At 44.1% G+C, this 25821-nt stretch overlaps 1 protein-coding gene across 2 annotated transcripts in view; it reads left to right on the forward strand.

The window, feature by feature from the left end:
- The first annotated feature begins 13560 nt into the window (after positions 1-13560).
- Positions 13561-25821, forward strand: part of CGN (cingulin) — a 131188-nt gene continuing 118927 nt past the window's right edge. For both annotated transcript variants that reach the window (XM_068252454.1, XM_068252455.1), the window contains exon 1: positions 13561-13648. The gene's annotated coding sequence lies outside the window, so the exon portion shown is untranslated. The remainder of the gene's footprint in view (positions 13649-25821) is intronic.

Here is a 25821-nt window from a genome sequence, read left to right on the forward strand (position 1 = left end):
TAGTAAGGCGGTATTCCCCAAAGGCCTGTTTTGTGCGGTGCGGTGAAGCCAGTTTGCAGTGTGAAACTGGATTGAAGGCCTGAACACACTAACGTCTGTGCATCCACTTTTCATTCTCCCCATTGCTGGGAGAATTCTGCGTATGCTCAGTTCATTAAGACTGTATCTGTGCTTGCACAGGATGCTTCCAGCTATGGAAGCACAATGGAGGAGGTGCGCGGTCCAGAACAGTGCATGCCCTGCAACTCAGCTGGATTGTGCAGACTTCACGGGAGCTCAACAGATCGGTCCGGATGGATAGCGAGGTAACTCATGGACTACTGGGGGCTGGATGGAGCCTCAGGCTAGTAAAAAAAATCCTTTTCTCCCAATGGTTTCAGGTTTGCTTAATTCACCAACTGACTAAGGTAACTCCTGGATAAACCTCCCGACACTTCTCACCACATTAATGGGCAGCGTGAAGAACAGACACAGACTGCAGCTGGGGCCTGTGTATGACACTGTTTGCCAGGCCCGAGACTCACCCGGGCCCCATACAGCAGTCCCCCCGTGATGCCCTGAAGGCGGCCCTGCACTGCAGCAAATACGCACCTGTGAGGACTGCCCACCTCCAGAGACTCTCCGCCCACATCCCGAATTTCACATCCTCAGATGAGGAGAGGAAACTCTACAGCCTACTAGGGGAAGAGGAAACAACTGTGCAAATAGCTGCCCGCAGAGCCGGGACAAGGTCCTCCAGCACCCAAGGCTGAGACACCAAAGTGCGCCCCTCCATCCCTGCCACCCGAGCCATCAAACACTGATTGCTATTAGACTAAGAGGCGCCACAGGGCCCACAACCTCCCCAACACCTTAATATCTAGTTATCTGGCTTGCAGTCACTGCCATGTATCCCCTTTTCTTATTTCTTTCTGCTTCAAACACAATTAGGAATGACAGCTGAATGAATTCTGCGCCCCCTCCTACACTGGGCCCTGAGGCTGGAGCCTCTCCAGCCTATGCCTCGGCCCGGCCCTGGCTGCCCGATATGTTGCTACCTGCCACCAACTGTGGAACAGCCAAGATGCAGGTTGCACCCACCAAAACAGGTTGATGTGCTTGTAGGCAGGGCCGGGCCGAGGCAGAGGCTGGAGAGGCTACAGCCTCAGGGCGCAGTGTAGGAGGGGGCGCACAACTCACTCAGCTATAATTTCCTATTGTGTTTGAAGCAGAAAGAAATAAGAAAAGGGGATACATGACAGTGACTGCAAGCCAGATAACTAGAGATTAAGGTGTTGGGGACAGGGCCGGATTACCGACCAGGCAACAAAAGCAGTCGCTTGGGGCCCCCATTCAGAGTCAAAGGGGCCCCATTAGCACATAAACCAGCCCTTGCCATCCTGTCAGCGGTGGCTGGATGGTATAATGGTTAAAGGGACTCTGAGCAGTGCAGTAACTATGGAAAGATGCATATCATTTTAAAGCTCTCTTTCTCCTCTTTCCAATGACATCTAAACGGCTGCTCTATGCCTTTTAGTTTTCGATATTTTCGCGATTGAAATCGCGGCCACAGGACAACTTTTCTCCAAAGTCAGCGGTGGCTGGATGGTATAATGGTTAAAGGGACTCTGAGCAGTGCAGTAGATATGGAAAGATTCATATCATTTTAAAGCTCTCTTTCTCCTCTTTCCAATGATATATAAACAGCTGCTCTATGCCTTTTAGTTTTCGATATTTTCGCGATTGAAATCGCGACCACAGGACGACTTTTCTCCAAAGTCAGCGGTGGCTGGATGGTATAATGGTTAAAGGGACTCTGAGCAGTGCAGTAACTATGGAAAGATTCATATCATTTTAAAGCTCTCTTTCTCCTCTTTCCAATGATATATAAACAGCTGTTCTATGCCTTTTAGTTTTTCGATATTTTTGCGATCGAAATTGCGGCCACAGGACGACTTTTCTCCAAAGTCAGCGGTGGCTGGATGGTATAATGGTTAAAGGGACTCTGAGCAGTGCAGTAACTATGGAAAGATGCATATCATTTTAAAGCTCTTTTTCTCCTCTTTCCAATGATATATAAATGGCTGCTCTATGCCTTTTAGTTTTTGATATTTTCACGATCGAAATCACAGCCACAGGACGACTTTTCTCCAAAGTTGGCAGCTCGATTCAGCACAATGCAATGAAATATAAGGAACCCAGGGGGATATAATTACAAACATCATGCTGGTAGGTGTGAGGATGTAATGAATTAGTTGTGGGTATGCTTAAAGGCATATCCACAGGCACTGCTTGGAGTCCCTTTAAGGGCTCTGCCGCTGACACAGGAGACCAGGGTTCGAATCTCAGCTCTGCCTGTTCAGTAAGCCAGCACCTATTCAGTAGGAGACCGTAGGCAAGTCTCTCTAACACTGCTACTGCCTATAGGGCGCGTCCTAGTGGCTGCAGCTCTGGCGCTTTGAGTCCACCAGGAGAAAAGCGCGATATAAATGTTATTTGTCTTGTCTTGTCAAATGATGCCGTGCGCTGCTGATTGTCTTCAGAGCCACGCTCTCCTCCTAGGTCCCCCTCCTGCTACTGTGCGCTCTGCCGCTGCCCACTCCACCCTCCCTTCCCACAGAGAACCACAGCTGCAGCAAGAATGATAGCAGCAGATGGCAAACGCTCACTCACCTATCCATGATCCAAGCAATAGAGATCCCGTCATCTGAAACCCATCTGTCTCTTCTACAGTGCAGCCGCTCGCTCTGAACTTCCTGATTCTCAGATCAGACATGAAGTAGGAAGTAGTAATAGTAGTAGTAACAGAGCGGCAGCACTCTAGAGGAGACAGATGGGCTCCGGATGACGGGACCTCTATTGCTTGGATCGCAATAGGTGAATGTGATTCATCTGGTGCTGTCATTCTCCCCCACTGCGGCTGCCTTCTCTGCTGGACTATCGTATTCACTGGGATGGAGGCTGCATGGTGGCTGTCTAGTTTGGGAGGAAATTGGTTGTTCGCTGGCGGGGGTGGTTATGTAATTCTGTCTGGGGAACGGCTTCCATTTTGGCGGTGTACAGAGATTTCTGCTATTGCCAGGCTGGAGATGCAGGGGGAAAGTGCTGCTGCTGTGATATCTGGCGCCCTCTTCACAGGGGTGCCCCAGCCCCTGAGTGCAAATGTCCCAGCCATTCATCTCTCACTCTGCATTTTGCCGCTGCTATTCCCTGCATTGTGCACCCACAGAGGAAAGCGGGCTGTTGCCCATAGCAACCAGTAGGTCGGTTGCCCCGGTGTGTGCGACATATTGCTGTGCAGCTGCATCTTCTGATTCTATTACGACATGATGGGGGGGCCCAAATCAGTAACTTTGCTTAGGGCCCCATTTAGCTTTAATCCGGCTCTGGTTGGGGAGGTTGGGGCCCTGGGGTGCCTCTTACTCTAATAGCAATCAGAGTGACGGCTGGGGTGGGAGGGATGGAGGGGCGCACTTTGCTGTCTCAGCCTTGGGTGCTGAAGGACCTTGTCCCGGCTCTGCTTGTAGGTCCAGATCCCTCAGCCTTTGGGGAATGAAGCCAACTGGAAAGCCAGAAGATGACCCAGCACGGTCTTAATAATGTATTATAAGCTCTTTATTGAAGCATCATAAGATCAAGGCAGGATACAGCATAAAAAGAGGCTAACACATCCCAAAGCAATGTTTCGGGAGGACGTCCTCCCTTTGTCAAGCCTGCAAAGCCTCCCGAAACGTTGCTTTGGGATGCGTTAGCCTCGTTTTATGCTGTATCCTGCCTTTATCTTATGATGCTTCAATAAAGAGCTAATAATACATTATCAAGACGGTGCTGGGTCATCTTCTGGCTTTCCACCTGCCACCAATTGAGAGGAACATCATACCGCAGGGACTGTGTACCCCTCATACTGCCTCCTATATCCTCCTCACCTCTATGGACTATATATCCCAGGCCCCTATATAGTATCTTATATCCTCCACACCCTTATGGACTGCATACCCCAACCCCCTATTCCCTTCACTTATTTCCTTTAGATTGTAAGCTCACAAGGGCAGGGCTCTCTCATCCTTCTGTGTCTTGGATTTTGTTACACATGTTTTAATTTTGTCACTGTAATTACTTATTATTACTGTTAATACTATTATTACTGATTCTGTATTTTGTATTAACTCTGTATTTTGTATATCGGTGTATACCATTGGCTGTACTCTTTTGCACCCCATGTTTGTTCCTTACTTTGTACAGCGCCACGGAATATGTTGGCGCTTTATAAATCAATAATAATAATAATAATAATAATAATTGCCACAACCACCCCCTCCCATGCTAATGCTATTTTTTTTCTTTGGCAATGCTAAATGTATTTGCTCCTGCCAATAAAGCGTTTTGGGATTTGGATCAGGGCCTGATTTCTGGAAAGGCCACCAAGGCCTAGGCCTTGGGCGACAGCTTGCCAAGGGGCGGCTGGACATGCAAATAAGGAGCAACACATGGAGACAGTGAGCTGCTGCCCAAGGGAACTGTGCAGAACTGATGGAGGCTGCTGTACATGGAAATGGGGGCTGCACAAGGAATAGGAGGGGGTTGCTGCACATGGAAGGGAAGCTGCTAGAAAGTTGGCCTGGGGGCGGAAAAAGTATAAATCCAACCTTGATTTGTATTTGGAGTTATCTTTACAGCACAGCTGTAAAACAAGAAGCCCTTCTTTTAACAATGCTTGGAGATGAAGCCATCCATAGAGTGACCCAATTATATTGCATTACGCATAGTGATCTCATCACCATTAGTGGAAGCTGCTTGTCACATAAATTCTCCATAATAGGCTGTTGAAGAAGATTTCATTGTATGTAAATAACATGTATTTAGCCTGTGCTGGCGCGCCTGCCTCAGACATTATGAGATCCTAGAAATTATGCATAGATGACTTGCTGAATATTATTATTTTATTGCTGTACGATCAGCTGAGAGGCAGTATATAGTCTTCCAATGCTTATAGGGAATTGTCAGGTTTTTACAGAACTGATATCACAGAAAACTGACAAGTAAATACCATTTCATGGGGTTGTTAAACAAGATACAATCTGCATTAAAATATTTCAGGATCAGTGTCAGAGGTCGTCACCCAGTTGTATCGGTAGGTGACATCGCAGTGTTACAAGGAGTACTTAAAGGACACCGGAGGCGAAAATAAACTAATGAAACAAACACTTGTGTCTATCTTCTTTCTCCTAAAAATGACTTTTTAAGATATTCCACAGTTTTATTTCATGTTTAAATCTATTTTTTATGTTTGAACTGTTTTATTGTTTTTTGTTCAATGACACATTCATTGAGGTATGCCAGAGCTAACATCTATGAACCATTGAACCTTTTTATCTCTTTCCTGCTCTCAGAAGCCATTTTCTGCCAGGAAAGTGTTTTATAGTTGGAATTTCTTATCAGTGAGAGTCACACTGTTGTCACTTCCTGTCTGAGTCAGGACTGAGTCAGCTACTTACATACCTGATATTTAACTCTTTCAGGCAGAGAAAGAATAAAAGGAACACAGCATAGTTATTTGTGTGCTAGGCACTGTGTACATACCCATGTCTATCTCATCATGTCACATGTCACCTCGGGTATCCTTTAAAACGGTATGAAACTCAGCATTTCTTCTTTATTCTAAAAGATTATTTAAAGCAGGGGTCCCCAAACATTTTGGGTTGAGGGCCGGGTCAACATACTTCAGACCGCTGGTGGGCCGGAGTAAACATAAAATGATGTAGAAGTCTTTGCGGACCAGACAGTGAAGCATACCCAGGTGACAATCTGCAAGCCAATTGGACAGCAGTGTCACCTGATGTGGAATTTGATTGGAAACCAGCAAAATTTCTGCTTTCTGGCTTCCATGTGGATGGGGGGTGCTGCACTGCTATTCCATATGTGGACCACCAATATTTAAAGATGTAGCTGACTGCATTTATAAGCAATACATTTTCTGTGTGGGGGGCCGGTAAGAAAGCCTTAGGGGGCCACATTCGGCCCGCGGGCCTTAGTTTGAGGACCACTGATTTAAAGCATAAAATCTACTATCACAGGGAAAAAAAATTGTAGCAGAACAGCATTCAAACAGTTAAACACAGCACTTCCCTCTTCAGTGGAAAGCTTGTTGCTGAATCTGAAGAGGTAATTACAATATCTTTTGTTTACATTCCTTTGCCAGCTACAATTAGCAAACATTAGTAGCAGTGCTGAAACGGAGCTGCACAAGTAGTAGATACAGTAGATAATGGTGGAAATTAGACAACAGTCAGGCTTTGTTCAGATCTAAAATTGAAATCTCTAATGCCAACGATTTTCGATTTTGCGAATTATTTTTTTTTCCTCTCCTGGCGGCACTTTGATTTTTTGTAAAGCGCTTTTTTAAGTCCTTTTGCAGAGCGATTTCTTTGTTCACTTCCTGACACAAGTCAGGAAGTGAACTGTTTGACCCGGAAAAGAATAAATACAATGTATTTATTCTTAAAAGCGCTGGGGAATTTGCTATACCAAGCACTTTTTCAAGCGTTTTGCGATTTGCCTATACCTTCCATTATAGGGAAATTTCCCCAAAAATGGTATAGGCAGCGCTTTGCTGAGCAGATCGGAAATGAACAACTCAGATGTGAACACTCTCATAGGAAATCATTGCACAAGCCCTTTAGGGCGACTTTGAAAATAGCTGGTGCTTAAAATAAAATACAAAATGCCCTAGGTGTGAATAAGCCCTAATGGGGCTTAATTGAATAATCTGGGCCCTGGATACATGAAAGAAATGCATTCTCAGATCCACAGGTTCTAATAATCTAGTCATACCCAGAGTGCACTTGGAAACTTTTGGTCCCAGAGCCTTCTGTCATGCTGCCACTACGTTTTGGAACTCCTTACCTCAACAGATCAGGACAGCTCCATCCTTGGACGTGTTTAAATCCAGACTGAAAATCCACCTGTTCTGTTTGGCATTTGCAGAAATATAACTTTTGTTGTGTGACTACTTCATCCTACTACCGATTACTGAATCTGAGAGAGCCTAAGCGCTTTAAGTCCTATGGGAGAAAAGCGTTATAGAAATGTTATGGTATTATTGTATTGTATTGTGTATTATTGATTCATGAAGCTTGCGAGCTTCTTTTTAACACCCAACTCTAAAGGTGTCCATGCATCAGGCGACATTGGCGGCCGATCGACCAATTAATTTGATTATTATTATCATATTGGTTGAAAAACGGTGCCGCCAAGTGCAGGCCCGATCGACGATACGACCAATTTTGGGCCGAAAATGGTCGTGTTAGTTGATTGCGCCTGGTGCAAGACGCTATGCGCCAGTGGCGTGCACGGAGAGCCGCCCGGAGGTTACGGACACCACGTTGAAGGCTGACACAGGACAGGTAATGTACTGTATATATGCAAACATCGGGGGGGGGGGGGGGGGGGCACATTTATACACCAGATCATAACTCATTTGCCCCACGGGACACAGAGGGAATGGGTAGCTCCACAGGTGTGGAGGATGTACTGACTTGGGGTGTAGACCGAAATCTTGAGGAAATATAGTCAGAAATCCAGCAAAGGTCTGAACAGGTGGCAAACAGGTGTGATTGATACAACAGGCAGAGATTGGGGTAGTCAGCAAGCTAGTGGAGCTGTTAATATTGGGCAAAGGTTTAGGCGGGTGGAGGACAGGCAAGGTCATGATAACCAGCTGGGTCACAGCAGGAGATGCAGACAGATAATAACTCTCAATGAGGCAGAGATTCAGACATGTTCAAAGCGACCAGAGATTGTCTACAGGAGTATCACGGCAAAGTGATATTCTTCCTCATTACATTTTATACGGGGAATCGGTCCGTGCATGTTAGCCCAAGCCCTGGCTGTAAGTGTGCATGCGTCAGGCCATGATTTCTGTAAGGTTTGTGTCCTATGGTGTTCAAGTGCATTGGGGAATGCCTGCAACCTTGCCACCGCGACCCAGTTATTGTATAACACACTCTTTATCAATCCCTAACCCTAACCATCACTCAATTTGACCTTTCTTCTAAAGTCAGCCATTCTCAACATCATGTAAGAAAAAACAAGTTTTCAAGTACAAAACTAATAGTGTCCTTCCTCTGATACAGGAGACTATACATCAGATCTGGTGTTTCTGTGGCTACACTTGTTATGGGTTTGAAGACCATGATGGCCACACTTGTTTTACAATCCCTTGTGAGATGAGCCCCCAAGGCCATGAAGGGCACCAAAGGGAGGTAAGGGAGGGAAGGTGAATATTGACACGGGGGGAAGGGGAGGGGCATGAATTGTAGGTATGCCAATGTCTACACGGTTTTAATATCCTGTGTTTTTCTACGGTGTGGCTCAGGTACCGGACATCTTTCCTTGGCCACTATTCAGTAGAGATGTTTTAATATCCCGTGTGTTGCTACGGTGTGGCTCAGGTACCGGACATCTTACCTTGGCCACTATTCAGTAGAGATGTTTTAATATCCTGTGTGTTGCTACGGTGTGGCTCAGGTACCGGACATCTTTCCTTGGCCACTATTCAGTAGAGATGTTTTAATATCCCGTGTGTTGCTACGGTGTGGCTCAGGTACCGGACATCTTACCTTGGCCACTATTCAGTAGAGATGTTTTTTCCCATAGAGCAGTTAGTAATGTTGTAGACACAAATATTTATATGGCTCCCTATATGTAAATCTATATTGTGTTTCCTGCTCTGGGAAGTGGATTTTGCCTCTCTTGGATGAATTTATTGCTGTGATAAACACTTTCTGTCGCGACCTTTACCCGTGACGCGCCCTCAGTGTTCTCACAGCAGAACTTGTTCCATCTTCCCGCGTAGCTAGTGGAATCCACCATCTAATATTCATTTCTTTTCTATTACTTGATTAGGCTTTTTATGGCTGTTGTTCCAATGGTTAGACCTTGTATTATAATTCCTGGTTCTGTCCCCACCCAACATGGGGCAACTTCTGTTTCATTTAGTAAAGGCTTTGTAGATGAAGAAAGACAGAGCACCAGCTCTGCTCATAGGTTTTAATGTGACAATACAGGCTTTACAGGCATACCAGAGATAGTACAAGCAATGATACCGGCCTTACAGCCGTTTCACGATACAACCGCTTCCTCAGAGACCACAAACTGTATTGTCACATTAAACCCTATAAGCAGAGCTGATGCTCCGTCTTTCTTCATCTACAAAGCCTTTATTGAATTGACTCTCGTGAGCACAACTCTATTAGGTGTGACATACAGGCCTTTCCTGAGCCAGCATCTGGTGCCAGCTTCTCTACTATACTCTACTGGTCGATTCTGTTTCATTTAGTAAGGTCGCTGTATTAATATGTGAGCAAGGGCGTAGCAATAGCCATAGCAGCCATAACAGATGCTATGGGGCCCTGGAGAAGAGAGGGCCCAGTAAGTACTTAAAGGGACATCCGAGCTCACCCTGAAAAGCAAAATAGTACTCACCCGGGGCTTTCTCCAGCCCAGGGCTGGTCGGGAGGTCCCACGACGGCGTCCTGGCTCCTCTCCTAGGCGCGATTAAAGCACGCATGCGCAGTACTTTCACACTCGGCCGAGTGTCGCCGGGCTGCCGCCGGTCAGCCATTCCGGAGCGGGGCCTAGGAGAGGAGCCAGGACGCCGTCGTGGGACCTCCCGACCAGCGCTGGGCAGGAGAAAGCCCCGGGTGAGTACTATTTTGCTTTTCAGGGTGAGCTCGGAGTCCCTTTAATGCATTCACCATTAACTTTCTTGTGTTTCTCCACCCTCTGACTTTGTCTCAGGGCCCATGAACTATGTGCCGGGTTAATTGCATGACTCAGTCCTGACTCTGGAAGTGACTACAGTGTGACCCTCACTGATAAGAAATTCCAACTATAAAACACTTTCCTAGCAGAAAATGGCTTCCGAGAGCAAGAAAGAGGTAAAAAGGGGAATTTCTTATCAGTGAGGGTCAAACTGTAGTCACTTCTATCTGAGTCAGGACTTAGTCAGCCACTTACATACCTGATATTTAACTCTTTCAGGCAGAGAAAAAAAAAAAAGGAACACAGCATAGTTATTTGTGTGCTAGGCACTGTACATACACATGTCTATCTCATCATGTCACATGTCACTTCGGGTATCCTTTAAGCACATGGGCAAGTTGGCTTGAAGAGAGGGGAACTTTACATGAGGCCATTGATGTTAATGTTTAGGAATCAATCCTAAGAGCAACAAAACAGCCTGATACCCAAGATTATACACTCAGAAATATTGCCATTGACAGGGATGAGGAAAATGGTCCTCAGCATCATCTTCAACCTCGCTCTTTAATCTCAAACCTTATCTGTTTTTTGTTTTATAAATATCTTATTAGTTTGCAAGATTCTAAGTTCCAGAGTAATCCAGCATCAGCAAAGATAAATGTACCAGATGTTGACTTTATCAATACTTTTATTGTATGCACATGTATCAAAGAGAAATCATTGTTAATACTATAATATAATTACATATGATGCAATGCTTTATACCAATTGTATTATTAACAACAACTGCTGGAACTGAATAAATGCATATTTAAGAAAAAAGAAAAAAAAGGAACTCCAATATTGGGGATTTTAGACTGGCAACTGTAAGAAAGGAGGAGAGGAGCGCTCTGGTGTAGTAGATTATCCTTACTTTAATGGTCATCCTGCTAAAATCACACTTACAATGTACTATATGTATAAACATAAGCTTGTTAAAGCTCCTGTATCAGTATCAGGACCCACCTCCAACAAGCAGTCCAGGAGGCAAAGTTCTAACAGTTCTCTGAGGTCAGTCAGTAACATGACTATGTACTCTATAAAGTGCTGCAGAAGATGTCAGTGCTATATAAATACATAATAATAATAATATGGTAGGACATTAGACCATGACTATGGTAGGATTTAATTGCGAGCTCCCCTGAGGACAGTCAGTGACATGACTATGTACTCTGTAAAGTGCTGCAGAGGATGTCAGCGCTATATAAATGCATAATAATAATAATATGGTAGGACATTATGACTATAGTAGGATTATATTGTGAGCTCCCCTGAGGACAGTCAGTGACAGGACTATGTACTCTGTAAAGTGCTGCAGAAGGTGTCAGTGCTATATTTATACACAATAATAATATGGTAGGATGTTAGACTATGACTATAGTAGTGACTAGATTGTGAGCTCCCCTGAGGACAGTCAGTGTCAGGACTATGCACTCTGTAAAGTGCTGCAGGAGGTGTCAGTGCGATATAAATATATAATAACAGTATGGTAGACATTAGACTATGACTGTGGTATGATTAGAATGTGAGCTCCTCTGAGGACAGTCAGGGACATGATTATGTACTCTGTAAAGTGCAACAGAAGGTGTCAGTGCTATATTTATACATAATATTAATATGGTAGGATGTTAGACTATGAGTATGGTAGGATTAGATTGTGAGATCCTCTGAGGTCAGTCAGTGACATGGCTATGTACTCTGTAAAGTGCTGCAGAACAAACAAACAAACACAGAACATTTATATTGTGCTTTTCTCCTGGCGGACTCAAAGCGCCAGAGCTGCAGCCACAAGGACGCGCTCTATAGGCAGTAGCAGTGTTAGGGAGTCTTGCCCAAGGTCTCCTAGTGAATAGGTGCTGGTTTACAGAACAGGCAGAGCCGAGATTCGAACCCTGGTCTCCTGTGTCAGAGGCACACTATTCAGCCACAGAAGATGTCAATGCTGTATAAATACATATTAATAATATGGTAGGACATTAGACTAGGAATGTGATAGGATTAGATTGTGAGCTCCTCTCAGGACCAAACACTGCTATTCCAGCGCAGGAGACTTGGGCGCAGCCGGCGCCACCATAGGCCGTAATAGGAATTACAGCTATAGCGGCACACAGGGAGTAACTTCGGCGCCGTCAGAAGACGGAGCTGAAGTTACTTTTAAAACACAATAATTCGGCCTCCAGCATTTGCTGGAAGCCAAATTATTTCATTCCCCACTATCGATGGCCATGGGCGTCCGCATGTCTGGCAAAATGGGGCATGCGCACTCCCCTGGCCAGCTGCTGCCCCCCCCCAGCCACCCGAATACGGAAGTGGCGGCCACCCACCCTGGGGTGGCAGCGGAGAGAGAAAAGGGAGTGTGTAGACAGTGGTGGGGAAGAGGGGAAGTCTCCCCCCCTTCCCTCACCCTTGGGGCTCCCCCTCTCTCTCGCTCCCCGCTTTAGAAATTAGCGGTGCGGTCGGCAGCAGTGCGGACGGTCTGGACTAGACCAGAGCAGCAGCACACAGATACAGAGCTCACTCTCGCCGGAGGATAGAGTAAGTGTCCCGCCTCTGCCGCCCGCTGAACCTGGGGGGTCCCTGTCACTACCTAACCTGGGGGGTCCCTGTCACTGAATAACCTGGGGGCGTCTGTCACTACCTAAACTGGGGGGCACCTGTCTCTACCTAACCTGGGGGGCGCCTGTCACTACCTAAACTGGGGGTCACTGTCACCAACTAACCTGGGGGGCTCCTGTCATTACCTAAACTGGGGGTCACTGTCACTAACTTACCTGGGGGCTCCTGTCACTACCTAAACTGGGGGTCCCTGTCACTACCTAACCTGGGGGCTCCTGTCACTACCTAAACTGGGGGTAACTGTCACTAACTAACCTGGGGGCTCCTGTCACTACCTAAACTTGGGGTCCCTGTCACTACCTACCCTGGGGGGCACCTGTCTCTACCTAACCTGGGGGGTGCCAGACACTACCTAAACTGGGGCCGCACAGCGTAACCACATTTTTCGACGTGCTACACGCGCCACACAACGTACCCCCAACTTTTGGTCTTCAGTGCCCCCCCCCCTGGAACATTTTCTGCGGACGGCCATGTCCATGGCGGCCTGGAGGGGGAATAGTATTTAATGTGGCTGGGAACTTGTGCAGCAGCAGGATCAGCCATATACTGGGCTGGCTGTATCCTGCGCCCAAGTCTCCCGCGCCAATTCCTCTCGTACTCTCTGAGGACAGTCAGTGACATGACTATGGCTCACTGCTATATAAATACATAATAATAATAATAATGTCACCCTGGCTCGGTATGAGGTAATATGTGTTACTCACAGCTGAATGAGTAGCCTTGCTGATTCACTTATACTTTTTGCCATGTAATGTTTTTGTAATATTTTTAATCTTTTTATTTTTTTATATGCATACAGATGTATTATTTCTTGTTTTTTTTTTTTTTATATATTTTTTTCCATTTTAAATTTTCCCTGTAAATGGGGATCTAAAATGTATCTCTTTTCAATGAAGGTAATTCTTCTTTCACAGGGACGCAGAATGGCGCCCCCACCGGAGAGGCGAGGTACACTGGAGGGCGTTCAGGTGTCTCCCGGTTGCCTGACAACCAGAAAGATGGCCGCCCTCTCACGTCACGTGACCCGGTCAGCCCGCTCAGCTATCCCCAGGTTGTGCAGCGCTCACCTTGTGATCCCGCCTCGTTTATTCGCTGCGGCCAATGAGCGAGCGGCGGTGGGTGGTGTGCGGGGCGGTGATTGGCGGAGGTGAGCTGGAAGGCGGAGGGATGGCTAGGGGGCGGTGATGCGGCTGGAGGTGCAGCTCAGTGTCAGGTTGGAGAGGAATCGAGAAGGAGTTACGGCTGCTGCAAGGTGAGGGGGGAGGAGGGGCGCATGTGTGAGGGGTCATGTGACATGTATGTGCGTTATACCACTCCTGTCACTGCATGCCTGGCACTGGGCTACTATAGATGTATATTACACCTGTCACTGCTGAATAATCATTACATGCTTTATACTGCTTACTGCATTTCTCTCACTGGACTGTATACACATATCACTATATGTACTGTATATGCTAGGTGCATTGCTCCTGTCACCATACATGTCTACTGGGTACAATATAGGGTCACTTTATATATTGGGTACATTACATCTGTCACTTAATGTATATACTGGGCACATTTCAGCTGTCACTATATGTACAATATATGCTAGGTATATTACTCCTGTCACCATACATATCTACTGGGTACAATACACCTGTCATGTTATATACTGGGCATATTACAGCTGTCACTATATGTATATTGGATACATTACACCATCAATGTCTGTATATGCTGGGTACAATACACCTGTCACCATACATATCTACTGGCCTGGGTACAATACACCTGCCACTTTCTATAGTGGATATATTATACCTGTCACTATATGTATATTGGGTACAAAACAACTGGCATTGTCTGTATATACTGGGTACATTACACTGTTAGTGTGTCTGTATATACTGGATACATTACACCTGTTACTGTGTGTATATATACTGGGTAAATTTCACCAGTTGATGTGTTTATATATACTCTTTACATTCTACCTGTCACTATGCATATATACTGGATGCAGTACATTGGCCATATGTCACTATGTGTATGTGCTCTGAACATTAACACCAGTCACTATATGTACATACTGAATACCTTACACTAGTCCCTATATGCTGGCTACATTACACTTGTCACTATACCTATGTGCTTGGTACGTTACACCTGTCACTATGATAATATAATGGGTATAATATACCAGTCCCTGTATGTATATACTGTGTATGTTACACATGTATAAATCTTGGGTGCAGTTCACCTGGAACTATATGTAAGCACTCGGTACAGTACAACAGCCACTATATGTATATGCTGGATGCATTGCATTTGTCCCTATATCCTGAGTACATTACACCTGTCACCATATTTATGTGTTTGGTACATTATTCCAGTCACTATGGATATACTGGGTGCATTATACCAGTCACTCTATGTATATACTGGGTACATTATACCAGTCACTATATGTGTATACTGGGTACATTATACCAGTCACTATATGTGTATACTGGGTACATTATACCAGTCACTATATGTGTATACTGGGTACATTATACCAGTCACTATATGTGTATACTGGGTACATTATACCAGTCACTATATGTGTATACTGGGTACATTATACCAGTCACTATATGTGTATACTGGGTACATTATACCAGTCACTATATGTGTATACTGGGTACATTATACCAGTCACTATATGTGTATACTGGGTACATTATACCAGTCACTATATGTGTATGCTGGGTACATTATACCAGTCACGATATGTGTATACTGGGTGCATTAAACCAGTCACTATATGTGTATACTGAGTAGATTAAACCAGTCACTATGTGTATATACTGAGTACATTAAACCAGTCACTGTGTACATTCTGGGTACATTACAGCTGTTCCTATATGTACATACTGGGGAAATAACACCTATCACTGGATGTATATGTTGGATACTTGACGTCAGTCACCATATGTGCATGATGCATATATTACACTTATCCCTATGTGGGCAGTAAGGTGGCGTAGTGGTTAGCGCTCTCGCCTTGCAGCGCTGGGTCCCAGGTTCGAATCCCAGCCTACATCTGCAAGGTTAATTGGCTTTCCCCTAAATTGGCCCTAGACTATGAAACATGCACTACACGATACATACATAGACATATGACTCTAGTAGAGATTAGATTGTGAGCCCCTCTGAGGGACAGTTAGTGACAAGACAATATACTATGTACAGCGCTGCGTAACATGTCAGTGCTATATAAATATTTAAATATACATTATATGCTGGGTAAAATACACCTGTCACTATGTGTATATACTGGATGTATGTGCTATTTTCACCTCCTAAAATATGTGTATATTTTGTACGTTACACATGGCACCTTATGTGTACTTTGTACACAGTTCACTTATTACTGTCAGTTTGCCATATGTTTTTGTCACAGCCTGCTGAATCCAAATACACTATCCTGCCACTGTGCAATGTATTTAAGATACTCTCTTGCTATTTTTCCATATATAGTTTTAACTGTTTGCAATACTATATATAAACTTCCCTGTCACTTTGTTATACTGTACAACTGTACATATTTGTCAGTGGCTGCTATACTGAATATACCTGTCCTGCCACTTCCTGCAATATCTACCTACACTGTCCTGTCCTATATACTTGCCTCTACTTGCTATAGCTACACCTGTCACTATGCTACATGCACCAGCTACTGCCTGTTGCCCCTATATACATATTCCTGTGCTATGTATATAATGTAACTCACACTCCCTGCTGTATCTGTATGCACAGTCCAGTCACTTTGTTATATATTCTGGTCAGTGACTGCAATACAATATGTACTATTCTTTCATTTCAATGTATACTGTAGAGTGTAGACTCACTGCCTGCTGTATCTATATGATTCTTTCACACTGCAATATACAGTGCATATGCCACTACTGTCTTCTGTACAGTGTACACATTTACCTGTCTGCCGTACCTATGTACACTATACTGTCAGTGTGCTATATTCTGCATACATTATACCTTTCCGAGTACTTCAGAAGTCAGACTGCAAAGTTTAGGAGCCAGCAGGCATTGATTAAGGAATACGTTGTGTATATGTTCTTCGAAGGGTGAATTGGCTGAGTACAAAACAACTGCAGTTTTTTTTTGGTCGCTAGTCTACTTTAGGGGACTCAGTAAGAAAATCTCATAGGGAAATAACAGTTAATCACAGCACCCTCTACAGCACAAAGCGTTATGATTGGCTGAATAGTGTGGGCGTAGTTTGCTACAACCAATCTGAAACCTAGTAATTCAGGAGGGTGCCGTCCACCCAATCACGTTAGTGGAATTGCCCTATGAGGTTTCTTGCTGGGTCCCCTAAACGAGACTAGTGCCATTTTATTTTGTAAACTTATGTCTTCCATTTTGACAATTTCCAATGCTTTTACTGTTGTCTGTGTATCAGGCTGTTGTGAGCTGATGTTTGAGTGCAGAGGGTTAACAACCTTTTGTAGAATAAAATTTATTTCAAAATGGTTTTTGATGCGTTTTAGGAATTTGAAGGACATTATTGATTATTTCAACAGACAGTACACTGATAAAGGTGTTTTGTATTTACACATGCGTATTATAGGTACAGGTGTATGTTATGCCAATATAGCTCAAGTCATGGCAGCCAATCAACTCATTACTTTTACTGTGTCCTGCAAGGCAAATACTGGATACTGATTGGCTGAGGGATTGACTTGTGGATGCTGGCCTGGCTGCAGTATTGATAAACAGGCTGTAGCTATGGCGATTAGATGCAGGGAGCTGTGGCAACTAATGGCTTACAGGCAACGCTTTTGATTGGTCAGTAGATCTGGTTCTTGGTTGCTTCACAAGGGAGATGTTTATCGGGGCAATCTGGGAAGCATGACAAGACAAATGGCACCACTGTAAAGCCATTAATCAATGGAAGGATTGCTGAGATCAGCAAGAATGGGTTGCTGCTTTTAAGTCACAGTTTTGAAAGCATGTTAGGGGCAGATGGGTGTCAGAATTTCCATGTGTTTAGCAAAACAGTAATAATGTAGGGGATGTAGTACAGAGTACAGTGCTAGCTGCAAAGATTTCCCAGCATGCTGGACAGTGTTTGCATTCTCATGTTTAGCTTTTCCATCTGTCTAAAGCTAGAAACGCACCATAACATTTTGTGTTAGAAGGTTCGATAGATAATTTCCATCATGTCCGGTATTATTTTCCATCGCTATTCTGGTCGATTTCTCAGAGAAGTGAATGGAAATTGATAAGAAAAAAAATAAGAGAACCGAGCGGGAAATCGACCGGAAAAACGAATCGAAAATCGATCGAATGGAAAATCGACCGAAAAAACCGCATCGTGTGTTCCTAGCATTAGGCTTGGTTTGCCGTGGTCGTTGCGTTCCTTGTAAAAGCAGTACTAGATGGAAGAGTCACTCCGCATGTTGTATGAGTGTTGCATTGAATACAGTGAAGCATAGTCAGTGAAAAGTATGCTTCACTGGTACTGCGCACGCCTACGTTTTGCGGTCACACACTGCATGCAGAGAATTGGAATATTGCGCACCAATAGATCACTGGCCGCACTGTGAACATTGCATATGTGTTGCATTGCGACGTTCCATATTACATTGCGGCCGTTATGTTGCACCGCAGTGCCCCACTGTGAACATTGCTTATGTGTTGCCCCACTGTGAACATAGCCTTATAAGCAACGTGGTGTGTGCCAGAGGCGAACACTGGTTTGGCACTCGGTGGTTTCTATAAAGTTGGGCAGAACAGATTGGATCAGAGGAACTATAACCCAGGATTGGACTTCATCCCAATCAGTAGCTGATACCCCCTTTCCCATGAGAAATCTTTACCTTTTCACAAATAGATCATCTGGGGGCGCTGTGTGGCTGATATTGTGGTAAAACCCCTCCCACAGTGTGATGTCATGACCATGGTCCTGAGTTTGCTGTCTGTGAACCTCGTTGCATTGTGGGAAATAACAGCACACAATAGCTCCCTCTGTACATAGAACTCTCAGTAACTAATGCTGGGAATACACGGTTCGTTTTTGCCTTCGTTTAAACCTTCGATTCGTTCGGTAAACGAATCGAGTGTTGAAAACGTATGTGAAAATAGTCATAATCTCATTATAGTTTCGATTAATAGACCCCAAAAACGAACGACTAGTGATCGAACATGTTTGATATTATCTCTCTTTATCCATCTAATCGAGCCATTGGTAGGCTTGATGGCTGTTCAGATCGATTATATATTCGTTTATGCTAGTCCGTCCCTGTAAAAAGGGATTTTCGTTTCGTTTCTTTGCAGCCTTCGATCATTGGAAAAACGAAACCATCAGAATCGGAAAAAAAAACTAAACCGTGGGTGGTGATATTAACCGTATGACTGATTATTTCGGGATCGAAAAGGACAAAAGGCACAATCGAAACGAAGGTTTAAACGAAGGCAAAAACGAACCGTGTATTCCCAGCATTACATTCCGCACAGATCACCTGGCAGAACTAAAGATGCCACCACCAGTGATACATTTTAGAATGTAAATCAGGGAGAGGAAAGATTTGGCAATGGCCACACACTGAGTAAATACTTTATAAATGACTATTGTAAACAATAAGCTATTTTAATCATTGTAGTTTTCACTATAGTTCCTCTTTCAGTAGTTTATAATGCAATCTGTGCATCTGAAGATATTTAAACAGTGCCTATAAGCCAGGGGGAAATATTTGTGCCTTAATAGTAGAAATATGATGAAAGCAGAAACTTCCATTGTTAATGCATTCCTTTGGTGTTTTTTTTTTCATCTGTAATCTTTTATTGTATTTTGTAAAGGTGTCAAGAACTCCACCGTCATTATTAAACTCCACCCCCATTATTAAGCCCCACCCTAAGTTGGTACTAAGTTGTGAGATCATTTAATGCCACAGAGATTTTGTAATGTTCCCTTTACACCAAACAGTCACAAACTTTCTGTAAACAGAGGTGATCAGAGAGACACTAAGAATTCTGTCTTGCATTAAGATTTAATGTAAATGTTAAAGGACAACTGTAACAAGAGGTATATGGAGGCTGCCATAATTATTTCCTTTTAAGCAATACCAGTTGCCTGGCTGTGCTGCTGCTCCTCTGCCTCTGATACTTTTAGCCATAGCCCCTAACCAGCATGCAGCAGATCAGGTGTTTCTGACAGTATAGTCAGATCTGACAAGATTAGCTGCATGCTTGTTTCTGGTGTGATCCAGACACTACTGCAGCTAAATACACCAGCAGGGCTGCCAGGCAACTGATATTCTTTAACAGGAAATAAATATGGCAGCCTCCATATTATTCTCACTACAGTTGCCCTTTAAGCGATTATCATGTGATTTTCCCAAATATGCTAAGACCTTCATTTCCAGATAAATAAGCATGACCCCTGCTTGTCTGCTGACAGACACCTTCTGTGTAGCTGCTGTAGTACAGGTACTCCTCAGTCCTCCCTGAGTACACTCTGGGCTGACTGCTCACTATCTGGAACATTTGCTTTCTGGAGCCTGGAAGCCATATGGCCAATAGCGGTGACCGGAACAGCCAATCAGCTCTGACGGTTTCTGCACACTGCAGTCTGGTAAAAGAAATCACCTTTGTGGTTGCAGAGGTTATCACATCTTGTAATGGCCTCAAACTCCTCCAAGTTATATCAGTTATTGCAATTTATTTCAGAGCAGCATTTTTTACAAAGCTTAGAAACTTTGGAAGATTATCCCAATCGGTAGCAGATACCCCTTTCTCACAGGAAATCTTAACCTTTCTTGCTAACAGTTTTTTTTAGGGGGCGTCTGTATGACTGATACTTTGGTGAAACCCCAACCACAATGTGATGTCATTGCCACGGCCATTACAGTTACCTGTCTGTGAACCTCACTGCATTATGGGAAATAACAGCTATTTCCAATTGCCAAGAAAGCTGTGTGTGTGTGTGTGTGTGTGTGTACATATAGATAGATAGATAGATCTATCTATATATCTCATACATACTTTGTTAGTGGGTGTGTCTATAGATAATAGCAGTACATATTCTGATCTGCCAGATTACGGTAGATCGAACAATATCAACAAATCACATGGTGCATATATCAATCATTTCTTTAACTATCTTTATATTTTTAACTTCTCACTTTGCAATGAATTGATTTATTTTTTTTAACCTACTTCTATCTTTGGGTTAAGTAAGAGGGCTATGGAGGCTGCCATATTCATTTCCCTTTATCTTCTGCCTCTAATACTTTTAGCCATAGACCCTGAACTAGGATGCAGAAGATCTGGTGTTTCTAACATTATTGTCAGATCTGAGATTAGCTGCATGCTTGTTTCTGGTGTGATTCAGACACTACTGTAGCCAAATAGACCAGCAGGCCTGCCAGGCAACTGGTATTGCTTAACAGGAAATAAATATGGCAACCTCCATATACTTCTCTCTTCAGGATCCCTTTACATTTGCTGTTTCTGTCCCAGAAAAGTTAGCGTTTGGGGTCAGTTTAACTACTCAAGGACCTTACTGATTGAAATCTACGCCCTGTATTGATGGCTACCTGGCTGGCAGGGCGTAGATTCCTATTCATCGACGCTGTGTTCTCGCTGCTTTCGTCACTCCTAACGATCTCGCAGCTGTTTCCCCGCCGCAGCTCACTCGCTCAGCAGTCTCTATAGCGGCAGAGCCCTGTGAGCGTGTCAGGAGCTGCTTTTATTGGCTCCTAACCCTGTCTATCAACATAAGCGGCTCCAATTGGCTTACATTGATAGACAGGGTCAGGAGCCAATGAAAGTGGTTCCTGACCGGCTCACAAGAACTCTGCTATCATAGAGACGACAGAGTGGGTGGCCCAGGTTCCCGACGTGCGGAGGTGATGGCGATTGCGGCTGGTATGTGCAGGTATTCCTCGCTATTCCGCCGTTTCTTGTACCAGCTGTCTCTGGTCCTTAAAGAGACACTGAAGCGAAAAAAAAAATGATGATATTATGATTTGTATGTGTAGCACAGCTAAGAAATAAAACATTAAGATCAGATACATCAGTGTAATTGTTTCCAGTACAGGAAGAGTTGAGAAACTCCAGTTGTTATCTCTATGCAAACAAGCCATTAAGCTCTCCCACTAAGTTAGTCGTGGAGAGGGCTGTTATCTGACTTTTATTATCTCAACTGTAAGTGTACCGTTTACTTTTTCTCTGCCAGAGGAGAGGTCATTACTCACAGACTGCTCTGAAAGACTCATTTTGAATGCTGAGTGTTGTGTAATCTGCACATATTATAGAATGATGCAATGTTAGAAAAAAACACTATATACCTGAAAATAAAAGTATGAGAATATTTTCTTTCCTGCTAATCTTCTAGTAATTATTCATAGTACACAACCAATTCACTATATCATATTTTTTTTTTCGCTTCAGTGTCTCTTTAAGGGGGCAGAGACCCCTGGCACGTAAGTGCTTAAGTAACCTGTCAGAAGGTGTTTTTCTACCACCTGCTGTACTAATACTGGTGGTGGAGGCACCCAAAAAATAAGTAATGTAGTGAAACAAAAAAATATATGGTGGAGGGAAGATGTCTTTACCACTCCAGATGGAAGAACCCAAACCACAGAGTTAGTGTAAAAAAATAATAAATTATTTATTCAGCACGATTAAAATGACAACACGTTTCACGGGTCTCGGCCCGCTTCTTCAGGTCAATACAAGTGCCTTTAAAATATGGTCACAAGCATAGACGCTAGATTTTCTAATACTCCACATTACTGCACCATTTGGCTCCTGGTCTCTCCTTGTCATACAGGTGACCGTGGTATCCCCACAATGACCTCCTGTACTACTAGTCCTGCCGTACTAACGTAGACGAGAAAGATAAATCTATTGTTCCTCAAGGTAACTTTTTAATCTTTGCATCTGCCAATCAAGCGGTTTCTCAGATCAATCAGTCTTATTATCTAATATACAGTCCTCATAATTCTGACTATAGATATTATTCATAGGATTTGTTGCTGATAACATTTCAAGGGCAAAAGAAAAAAAAATAGGTATGCATTCTCCTTTAAGCTGGCTACAAGCAACTGTAATGTGTGATCAAATAACATATATGGGTCTCCATTCATATCTTCCTCAGGTTCACATATGAATGCATTTTTTTAATTGCCTGAGCTAATGTCGTGGGCGGAGAAATGAAGGTGTTTACTTTGTATTTTGTGCTGTTTTCTGGCAGAGAGATTTTTTTTTTCATTTTCCATGAAGAGATAGTTCTATTTCTGCCTGCATTTGAATGAGTTGCTTTGAATCAGAAAACCTACTATATCGCCTAGCGATGGAAACGCCACGTGGAGCCTCAGTCCACAACGATCCCATCTACGCTGTGGAAGCGGCTGATAAATGAGGGTCTGCTGGTCTCTGGGCACGTGGCTGGCTGCTGGGTTATAGTCCGGATTGTGCAGGGGAATATATATATAATATATAATTCTGCCTGGCTCGCTGCGGTGTCATAAGCGTCAGGCTTTGTCTCAGGGGTCCTGTAGCGTCCTGCGGAGCGGAAGCGCTGTGGCGGAGATGATAATGAGCTCTGCAGTGTTCAGGGAGCGCGCAGCAGCCTGCACAGGATTCGGGGATATGTGGGTAGTGTGGCAGTCGGTGATATCTCATGTCGTGTTGTTATGTTAGCTCGCTTGCGCCGCAGCCCCAATGTATGAGCGTGGATTCCCTCTCCTTCCATTTGTTAAGCTGCAAGGTGATATTGTCTGATGAAATAACTCATAGATTATTAACGCTTATTTCCAAGCACGGATCAAAATGTACCATTGGATGGCTTTGTAGTCCTAGAGCTCGAATTCTTTTTTTTTTTTTTTTTTTTTTGTAGTTCTCTGCATGTAATGAGGTTTTTGCAGCTAAAAATCCTTTCTTGAAGCTTTGATCAGATGACCAGAAATGAAGAGTACACAGGGCCGGATTAGTACTTTTTATCTCCCAAGACCCACTATCGGTAACAACCTAAACTCCCCCCACAACACGGCAGGGATTACATTGTTGGCTCCTCTGAGCACAGTTAGTGACATGATGGCAGGGATTAGATTACATTGTAGGCTCCTCTGAGCACAGTTAGTGACATGATGGCAGGGATTAGATTGTAAATTCGTTGGCAAGCGGCACATTTGGTGAGTGACGGGTCTTAAAAATCACTGTAAGTGCCTTTTTGCTGTACCTGTAACCCCCTGAGTGCCAGATCCGGCTGTTTGTAGCCTCTCACTGCTATGTGCTATTTCTGTGTAGCAAAATGGATGTTTGGCAGAATAACTGCAACGCCCACAGCTCTCCCCTTGCTTTCCTGGTGCTCTAGGCCATGGCTTTTGTGGCCTTGCTTGAAATCCGGCCATGAGAGTACAGGAATATATCCTGAAAACTCGGCACAAGCAGTGTAGTAGACAAACTTCACTGTGGGATGCCACAACCTGAGGACAGCAAAAGCCGAAACCGGTCAGTACTGTCTAGGGCAGGCATGGGCAAACTTGGCCTTCCAGCTGTTAAGAAACTACAAGTCCTACAATACATTTCAGGAATCTGGCATCCACAGTCATGACTCATAAAGGCAAATGCATTGTGGGACTTGTAGTTCTGTAACAGCTGGAGGGCCGAGTTTGCCCATGCCTGGTCTAGGGAGTGGGCATCTCAAGGTTTTTACCATTTGTATGATTAGCACTTTTAGTGCTTCAAGGCTTTTATTTATTGAATGGGTCCCTGTTTTGCAGGACCCATGATGTGATTCTTTCTACTTTTATTTGCATTGCTACAATAAAGGTTTGTGGAGTACTTACTGTATATACTCGAGTATAAGTCTAGGAATTTAGGTCTGGTTCACTTCATAAAAGTATAGGGGTCGACTTATACACGAGTCATGGGCAGCACTGAGCACACTGAGTTGTGTGTACTAATAGTCACATTCCCATTTGCAGCAATTTACCAAGTGGTAAGTGATACTTTGAGGAAAGGAAATGCCAAGAAAACCCAGCTCTGAAAGTCCTGGCCACAATTAACTAGGAAATGGGAAGCGGGGGAAATACTGGGCTGCATGAAGAGGAGTGAATAATTGCAGCACTTAGTGGCCTGGAGTAGGTATTGGCTGCACTTAAGGGACAGGAGAGATCAATGGCTGCAATACTGTATGCAGTGCAGTCATTAACCCCTTCTGGTCCACAAGTGCAGCTGTTAACTTTGCTGGGTAGACTTATACTTGAGTCAATGAAAAAAACTTCGCTTAAGAGGGTTGAATATTGGAGCCGACTTATACACAAGGTCGACTTGTATTCGAGTATATCCAAAACCTGTATACTCATCAGTGCTTTTATCCCTGGTGATTGTCACCTTGTCTTTGTGAGCACTGGGGCCTGCAGGATTCTGCTTGCTAGAGCTGGTTGTACATCCCACAATGCCGTTTGTCTGCTACCCTGCTTGCACTGAGGTTTTAGGATATAATCATCTGATCTATTGTCTGTAATAGAGCATCTTGGCTTAAGGAGTCAGTTTTCAGGCTCTGTGGGTGGAGCTTCTAATGCCTGGATTGCATCATCCTGCTGTTCAAACTTCAAGGGAGAGGAGCACTGACTGAATGTGGAAATTGAATTTCATACTGCAGACAGGAAGTGGCCTGTGATTGGGCTACTGACCATTGTCAGAGGAGGTCTGTCCAAAAAAAAGGTTCTACTGGAGACAATAGGTTGCAGGGATAGCTCCTACAAAGGAGAATGGAAATATACTACAAAGGGGAATGGAAATATACTGGGAGGGAGGTGGTACCCCCACTGATGTGCCAAATAATGGCTTGTATAATAAAGAACAGTCTTACCTCCATCAGGAGTTTTTTTTTTTAGAGTTTTATTGGACACCACAAACAAATGAGACGTTTCTGGGAATTCTTTCGCTTCTTCAGGCTAATAATACAGTGTCTTAGTGATCACAGTAATTAGCCAGGAGCGCCTGTGTGGACAAGCACTCCTGGCTAATTGTTGCACTTCTGGCTAATTGCTGTGATCACAACAGCACTGTATTATTAACCTGAAGAAGCGGGTAAATCCCGGGAAATGCATTATTTGTGGTGTCCAATAAAACTCTAAAAACCTCCTGGTGAGGTAAGACTGTTCTTTATTATACCTGCCATTATCCTGACGCATCAGTGGTGTGCCTCCTCCCTCTCAGTCAGGCCCGGATTTACCTCACAGGAGCCTATAGGCTCAAATGTCCTGGCACCCTAGACTCCGCCCTCCATGAACCTACAAACCCCCACCAAACTGTACCGCATCATAGGTAGTTACAGGTGTCCCTTAGCATTAGATAGCCAGAAGTACCCTCAGTATTAAGTAGCTGGAGTTGCCCCCATGTATTAGGTAGCTAGAGGAA

Source organism: Hyperolius riggenbachi, chromosome 9 (genome assembly GCF_040937935.1).
Source record: "Hyperolius riggenbachi isolate aHypRig1 chromosome 9, aHypRig1.pri, whole genome shotgun sequence".
Lineage (NCBI taxonomy): Eukaryota > Metazoa > Chordata > Amphibia > Anura > Hyperoliidae > Hyperolius > Hyperolius riggenbachi.